At 36.7% G+C, this 14,590-nt stretch overlaps 1 protein-coding gene across 1 annotated transcript in view; it reads left to right on the top strand.

Moving 5' to 3' along the window:
* The first annotated feature begins 4,997 nt into the window (after positions 1-4,997).
* The window catches only part of lrrn1 (leucine rich repeat neuronal 1), a 46,720-nt gene continuing 37,127 nt past the window's right edge, over positions 4,998-14,590 (top strand). Inside the window, exons 1-2 of the mRNA XM_079378327.1 lie at positions 4,998-5,264; positions 5,709-5,815. The gene's annotated coding sequence lies outside the window, so the exon portion shown is untranslated. The remainder of the gene's footprint in view (positions 5,265-5,708; positions 5,816-14,590) is intronic.

Below are 14,590 nucleotides of genomic sequence, written 5' to 3'. Positions count from 1 at the left end.
AAGGCGTGCTTTTTTATTAGGGGCTGAAGAACAGGCCAACAATTTTAGTCACAACTTGACACTGACCTCAGGTAGAACACAACAAGCTATGACTGGACTGCTTCCCTCAGGAAGATACAATAGAAGACATTTGCAAGTTTTGTTTCTTACGATGCAACTTTTAGGTAAATATTAACCTCATCCAGCGCTCTTTTTGCTTTCTGCCTTTCTGAATCAAACAAGTGATGCATTTGCGAATTTGGCATCACTTAATCTGATTCTAAACATAGAAAACACTCATACTTGATTGCTGAAATATTATCAAAAAATATCAGAATCAGGGGTGCCTTAAGATAACCAGAGGTCACTGGGCTATAGCATTACAGTAGGCCCCCCTACCCCAGAAAATCTTTTTTTCCCTTTTTTAAGCTTCCTGGCAATTATGTCAAATTTCAATTTGTTTTCTTGTTAATATGCCAATTAACATTCACAACACTGGTTGTAAAATGTGAATATATAAGTGAATATGCAAATTCACTCTTTACCACAAGGTGGCACTTATGGAACATCAGAATTATAGCCGTTACATAAAGTAAACATACTATTACAAATTCCCATAAAAATAATTATTCAAAAAATATAATTTCCCTGCAGCCACTGGGCCCCCTTTCCAGTGTAGGCCCCTGGGCTTCAGCCCCCTGAAGCCCGTGCGTTAATGTGCCCCTGCTCAGGACAGTATACAGTAGTTTTTATTCAAGTCTAGCAATTGCTAGAAGTTTCTAATGAAAGTGATAAATACACAAACAGGTGACAGAGAAGATCATAATCCATAAATAAATCAAAACCTCCAGTATCTTTTTAAATCCACATACTATGACTAACAATATTTGCTTATCCATATAAGCTATAGCATAACATGACAGATAAAACAGAAATCCACTAAATTGTTAACTTCATTATTATGATTAATTAATTTTTTTTAAAATTGATCTTAGTTGGCACAAAAGAAGCTGTCTGTGTCCACTGCTAGATCAGACCTACTTCACCCCTCTTGTGCCTTATATTGTGTATGTAACATGTGAGTGAGAAGAAGCTGATCATGCATATATACAAATCCAAATCATCAAAGAATGGTGGTTGCGCATGTCTTCCACAGGACTAAATAGACAACTGAATGCACTGACCATGCTGGCCATGTTCCATTAGACAGAACCTCTGAAAGGTTTGAGTCATCTCATCCTTTGTGGGAGCCCAGTATCATCTTCCACGTGAGCCTTTTTTTTAATAATCAAACTGTATGTTCCTTTTTGGATCAGAGAGCTAAATGCAAAGTAAGGGTTAGTTTCTTTTCATTTTCATTTTTTTTTATGGCAGCTAGGGTTTTAAGATCTGATAGATGAAAGGAGTGATGGCTCATATAAACAACTCAAGGAAAATGTCAAGAGCAGTCAACATTTTCACACATTCTTAATGGGTTTCTCCAGTGAAAACCTCAACAATACGGGATGCCATATTTTTACTTCATTAGCTGTAATGGTGGTCCAGGGCAACACTTCCTGAGGATTTTGTTCTTTTTGCACCTGTACTTTTTTTTTGTGCAGAAGTTTATTACTGTCCAGATCACAGTCAAGGACAACTCTACCAGATAAGGTGTCTGAGATTCAGCAGATGGAAAATAGTCTGCTGCAAGCACAGTAGGTGATTGCAGAAGCTGACTTGTTTGAAGATTCTTTTTTGATGGCAGTGGCAATTGCACAGAGATTAGTCACAAGGGTCTAGCAATTTTCCAAAAAAGTATCTCTGCATTCCCAGTTTGTACTATATTTTGTCTGTCGACATGTCAAAACTCTTTTAATTTCTTTCAACACTTTCCAAAAGTCACAACATTTTATATTGCATTCTTGTTCTCAAATTGGTCCAGTAGTTTTGCATCATTACATCATACACACTTTTCACCTGAGCGGAATGCAGCACATATAGACTGTTCAACCATTTTACTCACTTAATTATTATTTTTTTATTTACTAATACAGTTCATGTATTTTCAATTCAAACATTTTCAATAAATTTTTATAATTTTGTACACTAAATTGAAACAGAACATAATATAACTTCAAGCCACCAAACAAAACATCTTGTGAATATGTAGTTTGTCAAAATGGGAGAATAAAAAGTTTGGGCACTGTTCGTTACCCAGCATGCTTTGTGGCTGGAGTCAAATTAGAGTGAATTTGATCTGACTATAAAAATTTTGTGAAACTGCTTTAGCAGGATGTGTGTAGCGGATTGTAACTGCACATTTCTCTATAGTAGCATTTTATGATGTGATTTAAAATAATTGCTGAACTTGCAATGTTATATAATTTATTGACTTATAATTTATTAACTGTAGTAAATCTACAGTTTCTTAGAGACATTAGTTGAGAAAAATACAAACCCATTCAGCATCCAAGATTCAAAGGCTGAATTCAATAATGTTGGTTGACTTGACATTCAAGTAACACTTTGGATGCATCAACATGACCGTGCTGATTCATTGCAATTTAAATGACACTTGAAAGTGGACAGGGATTAAAGATGCCACCAATAAACTAGGAAGTACTGGACAAGAATGGCAAATAATTTTGTCTGCAGGGTTTCCATAACAACAAGAAAAAGAACATCACAGACTGATCTGATGGGAGGGTTTTGTACATAGAAGTTACTGATGGTAATGATCTGCATAGTACACATTTAGCATGATGAGGGTTCATGCTAATCAGCTGTCATGGCAAGATCTTACTGACAGTCTCACTTATTGTTTTCTAAAAAGGCTTGACATGTTTATGTTAAAAGGTTAGTTGACCCCAAAATGAAAATTCTGTCATTAATTACTCACACTCATGTCGTTCCAAACCTGTAAGGCCTTCGTTCATCTTTGAAACACAAATTAACCTATTTTTGATGAAATCCGAGAGCTCTCACACTCTCCATAGACAGCAACACAACTGCAATGTTCCCAGGTCCAGAAACGTAGCAAGGACATCGGGTAAAAGCCCATATTACATCAGGGGTTCAACCGTAATTTTACGAAGCCATGAGAATACAACAGTTCAACAGTTCTTCTCCTCATCCCGTCTGCAGCGGTGCATCCGGTTCATGTAAACAATGCATTTAATCAGCTCTCAGATTTAATCAAAAATATCTTCATTTGTGTTCTGAAGATGAATGAAGGTCTTATGGGTTTGGAACAACACGATGGTGAGTAATTAATGACAGAATTTGCATTTTTGGGTGAACTATCTCTTTAATCAAAAAAAGTTATATAGCCTACAAGCAGTACTTTTCAAAATCATCCAGTGTAAGCTATATCTATAGATAGGAGCTAATGCTCATTAGTGAATTTAGCTGCATGTAAAACTGCTTTGAGTCTTTGTATATTTTCTGTTTGTTGCATGTGTGTGGATTTTGTGGTCATGAGTGTCGTCGTTAGCAACAGCAGAGGAATACATTCTGTCTTTCTGTCTCTTGGGGGAAAAACAACAACTTTGAAACCTTTAGAGTACATGTAGCAGGATGCATTGCACTTGAAAAAAGTACATATTTAATTACCTGTGGGTTTATTGCTCTCTATTACCTGGGGTGTTATTCAAGCTGTGAAGACAAACCATAATGTGGGAAATGTTTTTCTTAACAGAAATAGAGTGACCAGTGCAGGTTGGCAACTTAGAATTGTAGGAGGAGAACAAAGCTGATATCAACGCTGTTTCAGAGAAGAAAACCAATCAACTGCCCAACTATGGGATGCTGATTGCATTCAAGCAGGGAAATACTGTGCAGCATTACAAGCATAGAAACTTGATGGAAATCAGTCGCTGTTGACTGTGGGCATGAGAATATTAAGACTGAATGTGCTAAACAACAAAAATATATATATATTTTTTTTGGTAGAAAGATTTCTAATAACAATTAAAAAAATAGCTTGACCGATAGACACTGAATTTTCATTTGCCATTAAACCTTACTAGAAAATTGCACCAGGCGAGGGATGTGCAATATGTGTGCTGAATACAGAGCAAGATATTATCTCTAAATAAGTCTTAATGTGGAATACTTCCTATTTAAAATTTATTTTCCCAATAATTTCCAAGAGTGTGACCTGAATTGAAAGTGTCTAAACACTGTGTACATTTGATGAAATAATACGGTGACATAATGACATTGTTCCCTATCTTCATCCGAGCCCTTAGCACACTGCCCAATCTCTGGAGGTCATGATATAGCATCACACGTGTCTGAAAGTGTATTGCAGTTATAACTACAGCATCACAACCTCTACAAGCGTGAGCAGGATGTCAACAGATGTTTTCATGTCATTGACGGTTTTTGAGTGTGTGCATGTTGTATTGTATCAATGTGTAGAGAATTGTATAAATCTGCATATCTAAATATGTCTGCATTATTAAAATCATAAATTGCAGACCATAAGTTTTTGACAATACAAATGTTAACACTAATATTTTAACTAATATAATAATACTAGGTTTTTGATCCTCTAACAATACTTGTATTAATTTGAAAAATAGGAAATGAGATTAAATAGGCCTATCTATAGGCCTATTATTATTATATTAGGCCTATTGTTATTAATATTAGGCTAGTTGTTGTTATTGTTGTCTTTAATAAACATATTGATAAAACAATCTAAACTATGATTAATAGCTATTTTTCACCAGCCAATGACACGAAAAATGACATGTTATATGTCCATCAGACTGACCAAAATCTGGAGCCACCCTTGTCACAGAATTGAACTGTCCAGCCAACTCAGGGGTGCGTTTCCCAAAAGCATGGCTAACGATGTTTTTGTCAAACGCACCCCATAATTTGAGTTTCTTGAAAATATTAAGTCTGACATCTAGTGGTAAACTGTAGCGTAGCTTGCACAAGACAGGCAGCATAAAATAATAATCAATTCTCGAAATAAAAATCATCTCTGAAATACACTGCAAAAAGGCGCGTCAACGTCATTGGTTCGCGTCATTGACGATTTTGATTTTAAAGTGTAGATGTTATTTTCATTAAATAAAACAGTTTATATGATGTACAATGTCGCGTAACATTATACATATACATTAAACATATATAATGTACGTCGCGTAAGCGTGTCATATAACTTTATAAGATTTTGAAAATATCGCACGAGTCTTTTAGACTATGCATATTTGGAGGTGGCCACAGTCCTCATTCACTTTCATTACCATTAATGTTCCCCCTTTTGAACACCAAATGGAAGAAATATGATGGTGAGTAAATTATTATTATATTGTGAAAAACATGTTGCTAATATTGCCGACCAAATTATTATAGTGTGGCAGGTATGACGTGGTTCTGTCATATTGCTCTAGTCTGCATACACGTGTGTGTGTGTGTACAGGTTTATACTCAATTGTGGGGGACCAAATGTCCCCACAAGTATAGTAAAACTGACAATTTTGATGTTGTGGGGACAGGCCAGCGGTGCCCACGAGGTAAACATTTATTAATAATATCAAATTGTGTTTTTTTGAAAATGTAAAAATGCAGAAAAGATTTCTGTTAGGGGTAGGTTTAGGTTTAGGTTTAGTGGATAGAAAATATCGTTAGGTCAGTATAAAAACAATGGAAGTCTATGACAAGTTCCCACAATGATAGCTGTACAAACGTGTGTGTAGCGTGTGCACTACAATATTAGCTTCCTGTTTTCACAGAAAACAAACAAGCATTGAGCTCTAGATGGCAATAAAGAGCCACGAGAAGGACTTGACCATGCTTACTGCAAGGATGGAACAATTTGCAAGGAAGTGGAGGAATGAAGGTGAGTGGCCATTTAAATGTGACTTAATGCCTCAGAGAAGACTTTCCACCAAGTGCAGAGTGTTCAAGATATTGACTTTACACCACAGCATCTGCTCCAGTCCATTGGTCAATAAAGGGCATTTAAGCATGGTCATGTTTTCTGAACTGGTAGAGTGGAGAAGGATTTTTTATTTATTTTTTATATTTCTTTTGTTCAAAGAAAGGACATGACGTGTGGCCAAGTATGGTGTCCCATACTTGGAATTTGTGCTCTGAATTTAACCCATCCAAGTGCACACACACAGCAGTGAGAAGTGAACAAACACACACACACTGTGCACACACAACAGTGGGCAGCCGATGCTGTTGCGCCCGGGGAGCAGTTGGGGTTCGGTGCCTTGCTCAGTCGTGGTATTGAAGGTGCATTCACTCCCCCCACCTACAATCCCTGCCGGACCTGAGCCTCAAACCCACAACCTTCGGGTTACAGTCTGACTCTAACCATTAGGCCCAGATCATTCATGTGCTTCACCTGAAGTGTTGATAAGGAAACCGTTAAGTTTCTCTGACAGCAGTGAGATCACAAGGACGGAGGGAAGATGCTAGAAGTTAGTAACTGATCCCTGGTGTCTTGTTTGGCACCTTCATGCCAAAATTCTGTCCAATGCTTTCCAAGGACATTGATGAGGTAAAAAGACACTGCAGGCATGACAAGACGGCACTCACATTTGTCTTTATAATCTTCAGCATCTGAGATAATAAGGAGGCAGGAATGGTGTTAATTACCCTCCCAGCAAGATACAGAACAGCATGCCATTATCTTGAATGGGAGACAGAGTTAGTCAGGAAAATATCCTGCATACATTAAGAATATTGCCTAAGCGTGTGGTATTTGTTTTGAACACTAGTTCCTGTATGAAGATATTAAAGATATAGTTTTATTATGTGACATGATATTCTAGAGCTTAAAATAGCAAAGTTTTCTAGGTTATATTTTCCTCAAGATTATTTAAAAAGTAAAATATAATAATGTTATATCAGTTATCAGCTGATGCTATATATTTTTCGGCATCGTTTCATATTGGATATTTAATGGTGCATTTTTTTTCCTGATTTTTATTACCTTTGCTGTCATCTAATGTTTTTAAAGTTAATCTTTAAAACTTAAATCTAGCAAATCTCAAAATGAATCCATTGTTATACTGTAAATTGTAATGTTGTGATTCACTTGTGGCATTTCAAATGACTATTTTTAGTTTTTAGTGATTTGTAATTTATTTATATAAAATTTTATTGCATTTTTATTTATTTAATTTTTATATTTTATGTTTGTATTTAAATGTAGACATAAGGCATTTTTGTATTTAAATGTAGACATAAGGCAATTTCAGTTACCGAAAACAATTTTGAATCATTTTAGTTAACAATAACAGCACTGATTACCCACTTACCGGCTTTTAATGTCATTGCATCCCTATTAAAATTGTGGTTTAATGAAATATGTAAATAAACTCCCTGTACAGTTTGAGGATAAAGTTTCAGGTTAATTTGTACTGTTTTTAATACTCATATTATTTGATTAGATTAAAAGATTAAAAGCCACAGATTATTACTCCTTGAAGGACAGTTTGTTTAAATTTCTTTACTGCTCACTGCCTGCAGTGCCGCTCAGACTGTCAACCAAATGGAGAGAAACATCCTTTTTGTGAGTGCCCATTTACAGGGCACTGATTCAGGGGGCAAGAGAACAAACTACTGTTCCACTTCTGTGGAAAAGGAAATGGGCTTCAGCTTGGCAGTGAGTCTTGAGTTTAAGACACTGATTCCTCTGTTTGCATTCAGTTAATCTTATTCAATTAGAGGACTGATCTTCTCCAATGAAGACAATTATATAATTATCTCTGTAATAGTTTTTTTTATCATTCAAACATGTTGCCATAGTACAAAAGTATTTTTTCTTAATTTGATATTTCTTACAATTTGACTTGATATTTAACATTGAATAACAGTAGAGAAATAGTCAATTTCTCTTAATCTGTGATATTTTATGCAAAGCACAATTTCCTCTCACATTACTGTTGTTTGTATCGCGTGTCTAACGGCCGACTGGTTGTTCTAAGTTGATTTCAGCATGCACTCACACATAGATCACAACAAGTTGCTTTTGGCAACACTTGGTAATGCCTGATTGGCCAAGATTCTGCTTTGCGATACATCTGGGCCAATGAAAGAGCAGCACTGAGAGACAGCAGGTGCAGTCTGCACCTGTGCAACATCAAAATGGCATTACCCAGCAAGGAAAAAAGCCACTCAAGCTTGTGTCAGTCCCACAGAAGGGTAAAAATAACAAGGGAAGTGCTGCTTCAAATATTTCACCTACATTAAAAAAAATTTGTGCGACACAGCACTTTAGCGGCAAACTGACAATATGAAACCAGTGGCTTAGACATGCTATTCTGCCAAACGGGAAGCTAGCAGTAGCTACTAATCTTTCGCTAATAAATCTCCGCTGGGAAGACTCTCGCAAAGGTAGTGCAGCAGAAAAACCGCCTTTATTAAAATCAAGACTGTGCCCCCTGAAGATGCTCAGTGCAAACCTTTGATGTCTTCTGGCTTTTACGGCGAGATGTCTATTGCTCTGAGACTGATATTTTTAGGAGTTTAATTCTACCAGATGTCTTCTCTGCCTACCTTTAGAAACTGATGGGAATTAAAGTGAAAGCATGGACAAGTGACATAGTCTTTTTTCGTGTTGAAGCTCTTAGTACAGCTGCAAAGTCATAATTTTTTCTAAAGCTCTCGTGTACTATTGTTTTCATCAGATAAATCAGATAATCAAGATAAAAGACTCTGAATGGCCACAACAAGGAGAAAGAGAGAGGCAGACAGACAGACGGAGGGAGAGAGACAGTGAGTGAGTGAGTGAGTAGAAGAAAGCAAACAGTCTCAGATGGGGAGGTTTGTCACAGATAAGCATGAAGCTCTATGTAGCCTCTCCCAAAGCCACATAGCAGAGCGGAAGAGAGGCCAGATACAGCAGTGTCACTGGCACTGCAGCATGCTGTGGCCATGGAATACTGATGAGGAAACCTGGGAGAGACTGTGCTGTCTGTGTTTGCACTTGTGCATTTTCATGTATGCCAAAGTGTGTATATATCTACATCAATATAAGGCCCCAGATATACTCTGTTCTAGAATGTACACGCAGGTGCTTCTAGCTACACAAGCTTGATTTTGAGTTTCATTGCACTCTGAAATGCGTTTTATACACACACACACACACACACACACACACACACACACACACACACACATCAGAGGACCCTAGGGTACATCACTGATGATTTATTCCTCTTGCAAACTCTTGGATTTCATCAAAAATATCTTAATTTGTGTTCCAAAGATGAACGAAGGTCTTATGGGTTTTGGAATAGCATGAGGGTGAGTAATTAATGACAGAATTTTCATTTTTGGGTGAACTATCAAATTCATAACTGCTTACTTAGCATTAAATCTGCATTATTACATGCTGTCTGTATATCAGTAGTGCATGAACTGTTAGAACTATTTAGGTGTAAACCTGACTGGTATTAGTATACACTAGGGAATAAAGGGCATCTTATAATTAAAGAATAAAAGAAATGATTCGACTTTGGCCTTGGTAGTTGTGGTAAGGGTTGTGTGTGTGGATACCTGGTTGAATTTGTGTGGGTGTGTGTTCTCCTGTTTTTGGATGAAAGACAGCAAGAGGCTGACCTTTTTTGAATGTCATGCTTTATGTGTTTTCTCTGGATGGTGGAGCATTGCTGTTTCTTCACTTGTCTCCTTTTTGGCATGGGCTGTCATTCACTCATAGACTGCTTTACCATGATGCTATGGGTCTCATAATTAATCTCTCTGGAACATCCGGGCATATTAAATACATATTGCGGTTACTGTGAGGCATACAAAGCAGAGGAAATAGATACTTTGAAATATGACAGTGCTGATGTGTTTTGAATTATGTAAGCGGCATTCTGACATCTGTGGCAGGATTTTATCTTCCAGATAATTATGCATTTAGAAAAAAGACTGTAAAAAAGACTTTTCTCTGCATGTTTGATGTTTGTGAACATTTGTGTGAGTTACATAAGCTGTGCCTTGAATTTTTTCTTGATCATCAGCATAATGAAACATACAGAATCAATACAGTCTAATCAGTCTGAATAGTCTGGCGGCACATTTCAGTGTTAATTGTTTTGTGATCCTGTCAAAATGCAACACAAGATTTACAAAAAGACTGTTACAGAAGGATAGGACAGTTAAAACTATATTTGAACCAACTAAAAAAATCCCAACCAGTGCCAGTAGAAACTGAGAAATCATGACATGCGAAGGAGGACTCTTTTAATGTAAGGATCAGAGTGAGGGTGGAAAGTGGTAACGAGAAACTAAAATATGTCTCTTTTTGGCTCATAAAGCTTCAGCAACATTATAAATGAATCTCAAGGGAGAAGTTAAAAAAATGGATTGTACGAACCCTTTAAATGTAGTGGATTCCTTTCTGCATACATATTAAAATACAACTCTCCCAAGCTAACAAGTCTTTGCCTTTTTGCATTTATAGCCTCAAGGTCATTAAGCCCTGATTAAGTCTAATCACTCAGAGTCAACAAATGAGGCTTCATTAGTACAGTACTGGCAAAGGATAAGTGGGCAGTAGAGCTCAATGGTGGTATCAGTAGACAGAACTAGGGTCTTAATGAGGACCAAACTAAAGCAGGGAAGCAGAGGGATGAGCTGATGTGGTATGTGCCATTACATGAAGGAAGTATTAGCACGTCAACATTAGAGGAGGTGTTGTATATCAGAACACAGTGTGTAGGAGAGCAGCTATTTATATGAACCTGAGAGCAACTTAGACCTGAACTGGTGGATGTGACCCTTATGACTCACTTATTGTGTTTTATTTATTTCTTCTTTTTCATTTTTTTTTTTTATCTTAATGTCTCGAAACAGATAAAATCAGATGTAACAGAGGTGTTCTGTTACCTCCAGTCACAGTAAGACATCTTTTTGCTGTGATGTGGAACAAACCCTTCCTAGAGTCCTAAAGTCTGGATTAGACTTGCAAATTCCCACCGTTTTCTCCTGACTGGCATCTTACTGTAAAAGTTATTAATATTAATGAACCAATTTGCATTCTCCTTGAATACATTTTTTGCTCTGTGTGTTTGCCTTCTTGTATGTTGCTGTATGGATAAATGAAAAATCGCAATGATACCTAGCGCTCTGGGACGGCGAGACATTTCGATGATGACATTGCCATAAAATTTGATTAGTGACATAAGTTTCACATGAATATCACTTAATTCTGTCTAACTTTTATGACATAATCTAGTGTGCTAAAATCTGTAACATCTGTTAGGGTGTATGTAGTGTATTGGGTAGATTGTTCAAATGGGGTTTTGCTTAAAGAAGCAAGTTGACAGATGGTCGGATGTGAAATTACTGTAGCTAAGACGATCTTTATTGTAACAGACAGTGGATTCGGTCTACCGTTTACATGTCATTCAAAATTTTCTGGTGTAAACAGTTTGAGGCTTATTTTTCTTTTGTTAAAAGAGATAATCATCAGTAATTGAGCAAGTATGTTATGTTTGTGAATGTACCGTATAATATATGCATACACAGTACTGGCATCTTTTCCGTCTTGGAAGTGAAAACTGATATAAATGTTATATTTTATTAAGAAATTTGGTTATATTCTAGTATTGAAACACTTTCTATAAAGATTTGATAAAGATTTCTATTATTTTTATTATTATTATTTAATCATTTCTAATCCTAAAATCTTTCAATAGATTATCAACACTTTTTATGTCCATTTTGACTCATGCCTCTGACTGTCTGATCTTCTCAACATCCTGTGTGAGCACAGTTCATATTTAACATCCTGCTTCTGTTTACCCTGTCGTTTTCCCACTCATTCAATTATGTAATGCTATTACATTTCATTGGAAAGCCAATCGAATCGGAAGATCAACATTCAATTTCCTCTGCAGTGGCATTCGTGGAGATATATGGCTGGGATAATTCAATTTCTTTGCCCATGTTTTTGAATTTTGTTGTTGACTGAACGAAACCTGTAGCAGAGCCTCAGGTGCACTGCTGAGCTTTATGAGCACAGATCCAAGATGGCTGTGAAGGGAAGAAGGAGATATCTGGAGGTGCAGTATAAAAGGTGTTTGACTTTCAGGAGTTGGCGGATAAGCAGTTTAGGCATTTTGCTCCAACAAAAATAGAATTTTGAGTCAGAGTTGTATAGACTGGCATTCCTTTTTCAGAAAATATTGGAATTTAATTGGATGAAATACCCCAAAAATAGCCTTCTTGTTGACGACATTCTATTGAATAAAATGTAGGCTATTTTAGGAATAATCAAGACTGTAGTTTTGTTAAGTTTTAATCAATTTATGTGTATGTATATATACACACATACGTTTTATATATATATATATATGTGTGTGTGTTTGTGTGTGTGTGTGTGTGTGTGTGTGCGTGCGTTTTTGTGACAAATGAGGACATAAATTTGTATAATGACACAGGTATGACACAGGTATTACAAGGTGAAGGTGACTTTTCAGGACATTGACCCACGTCCCCACTTTTCAAAACGCTTATAAATCATACAAAGGGGGGTTTTTTTTGGGAAAGTTGAAATGCACAGTCTCCTGTGAGGGCTAAGTTTAGGTGTAGGGCAATAGCACATACAGTTTGTACAGTATAAAAACCATTATGCCTATGGGATGTCTCCACTTTTCACAAAAACAAACGTGTGTGTTTGTGTGTGTGTGTGTGTATCAGTGTTACTGTAAACCAAACTTTCCTCTAAACTGCTTTATCTTCAATCATAACACAGAAATTAGTAATGAAATAATGATCTGAACAAACATACAGCCTAGTAATAAGTATTTATGAATCATTATGAAGCGCAGATTAGAGCAAGAACACAAGTCCATTTTAGAAAAAAGATTATCTTAGAACATTTTGCGTCATTTTAAAATCATGCAAATCTGTGTACAAGGCTTGGCGATGTCCTGGCGTAGCCTCAGTGTCCTTTCACTGACATACTGATGGATTTTGCTGACTGCAGCCTCCACAGTTTTGACATTGTAATGCTAAAGGTCATATGATCAATAAGATGCCCTGTGGAGCTTGTGCACTGCATACAATCTGAACGCTGGTCTTTCGAAGCTCTTGTTTTTGATTGCCTTTTATCATTTATTATTTATAACTCCCTCTGCCCCCCACACCTAAAGATGAATATGGCTGCAGAATCAACTGTGACAGACCATATTTCTTAGTGGGGACCATCATCTGGCAACAAGCCCAATATTGGAAATGAAACGATCTAGAGAGCGTAGCACAGTGTGCCACCACACTTTATGAGCTGGGTTAAAACAAGCTTGAGTTGCCTCTGGAGTACTAGTTGGCTCTTAACGTGTTGGGAGTTGGGCATGTTTTTTCTGACTGTTGTCCCTTTTGAGATTTCGCCTCAGTGGTCTTGTTTGTTACAACAGCTTGTGAGGGAAACACTTCTCCCAGAACACGTGTAGCACATTTTCTTATTTAAAGAATGTCTTACTGAAATACATGTTTGGGTTGTTTTTCTATCCTTGAATGTAATATCTATGTTGTTAACTGGTATTAATGCTATTGTTTATGTTTATATATTGTTTATGTAAGATACTTAGGTCATATAATCAAGCATTGATTTTTCTGTTGATAACTTGGACCCTGTGGGATTTCTGGCATGCTAAATAATGGCATGCTTGAATGAGAGTTAATGCGATTAGACTTTTTGCATGAATAGTAAAACCTGAAATCACCTGTTTTGAAAACTAGCCTCCCTGAGTTTACTTGTTAATAAATATGCTAAATAGTATCTTAATGAAAATGTAAGTGTGAGGTTTCATTAGAGACCGTTTCATGAGCTCAATAAGAAAGCAATGAAAAGCCTCGACTGGTATAGAAAAGCTAACATGTATGTATATGTATGCCTAAATGCCCAAATATGTTCATTTTTCTTGTCTGGCTTTGGCATTGTTGGATGTTAAGTTTGTCTTCACTGTCAGTGTGATATATGGTTGCTGTGATAATGTTCATCTGTTACATATCTCTCCAGCCCAGTGTCATGTACGAAGCTCACATACTCCATCATAACTATAATAATCAGATGCTGACACCAGGGAGGAAAACTGCTCCCACAGTAGCTCAGTGATCTCGGTGACACTTCTGATTCTAAATTCCCATGAGAAAATTAATTAAAAGTACAGTTTACTGAATGATGATCTCATCTATGTAGGCCTATGTATTGGTCGGTGTTTCACTGTGAAAGTATTATTCCTTAGCCTCCAAATTTACATTCGTGGACGAGCTTTGCTTGCTTGAAAAGAACCATTTTCAGTTTTGTCAAACTTTTTCCGGCACATGGGATACTTTTCAGTATGATCAGTGTATCTGAGATCTAAGACGGATATCCCTGTTGATTTGCTGTCTCTTTTACTAAGGTGGAGCGGAAAACATTTTTTTTTCATTGAAAATTCTCAAGGCTTCTGGAAAACATCCTCTTCATATCACTGTAGACACGGACGACAGCCTCTCAGGTGGCACGTACCTCTGTTGCAGCCAATGTCTAGCACATTTAAAGTTCAAGAATTTGAACTTTTCTCGTTTTTGGACCTGTTTTAATGTGTTTTAGACCTTGTAGTTTGAATTTTGATTTTTTGGCAGATATCTTTTAATATCTAAC

This window comes from Barbus barbus (genome assembly GCF_936440315.1).
Source record: "Barbus barbus genome assembly, chromosome: 25".
Taxonomy (NCBI): Eukaryota; Metazoa; Chordata; class Actinopteri; order Cypriniformes; family Cyprinidae; genus Barbus; species Barbus barbus.
Note: the sequence above shows the minus strand (reverse complement) of the source record. Positions and strands in the feature narration are given on the sequence as shown.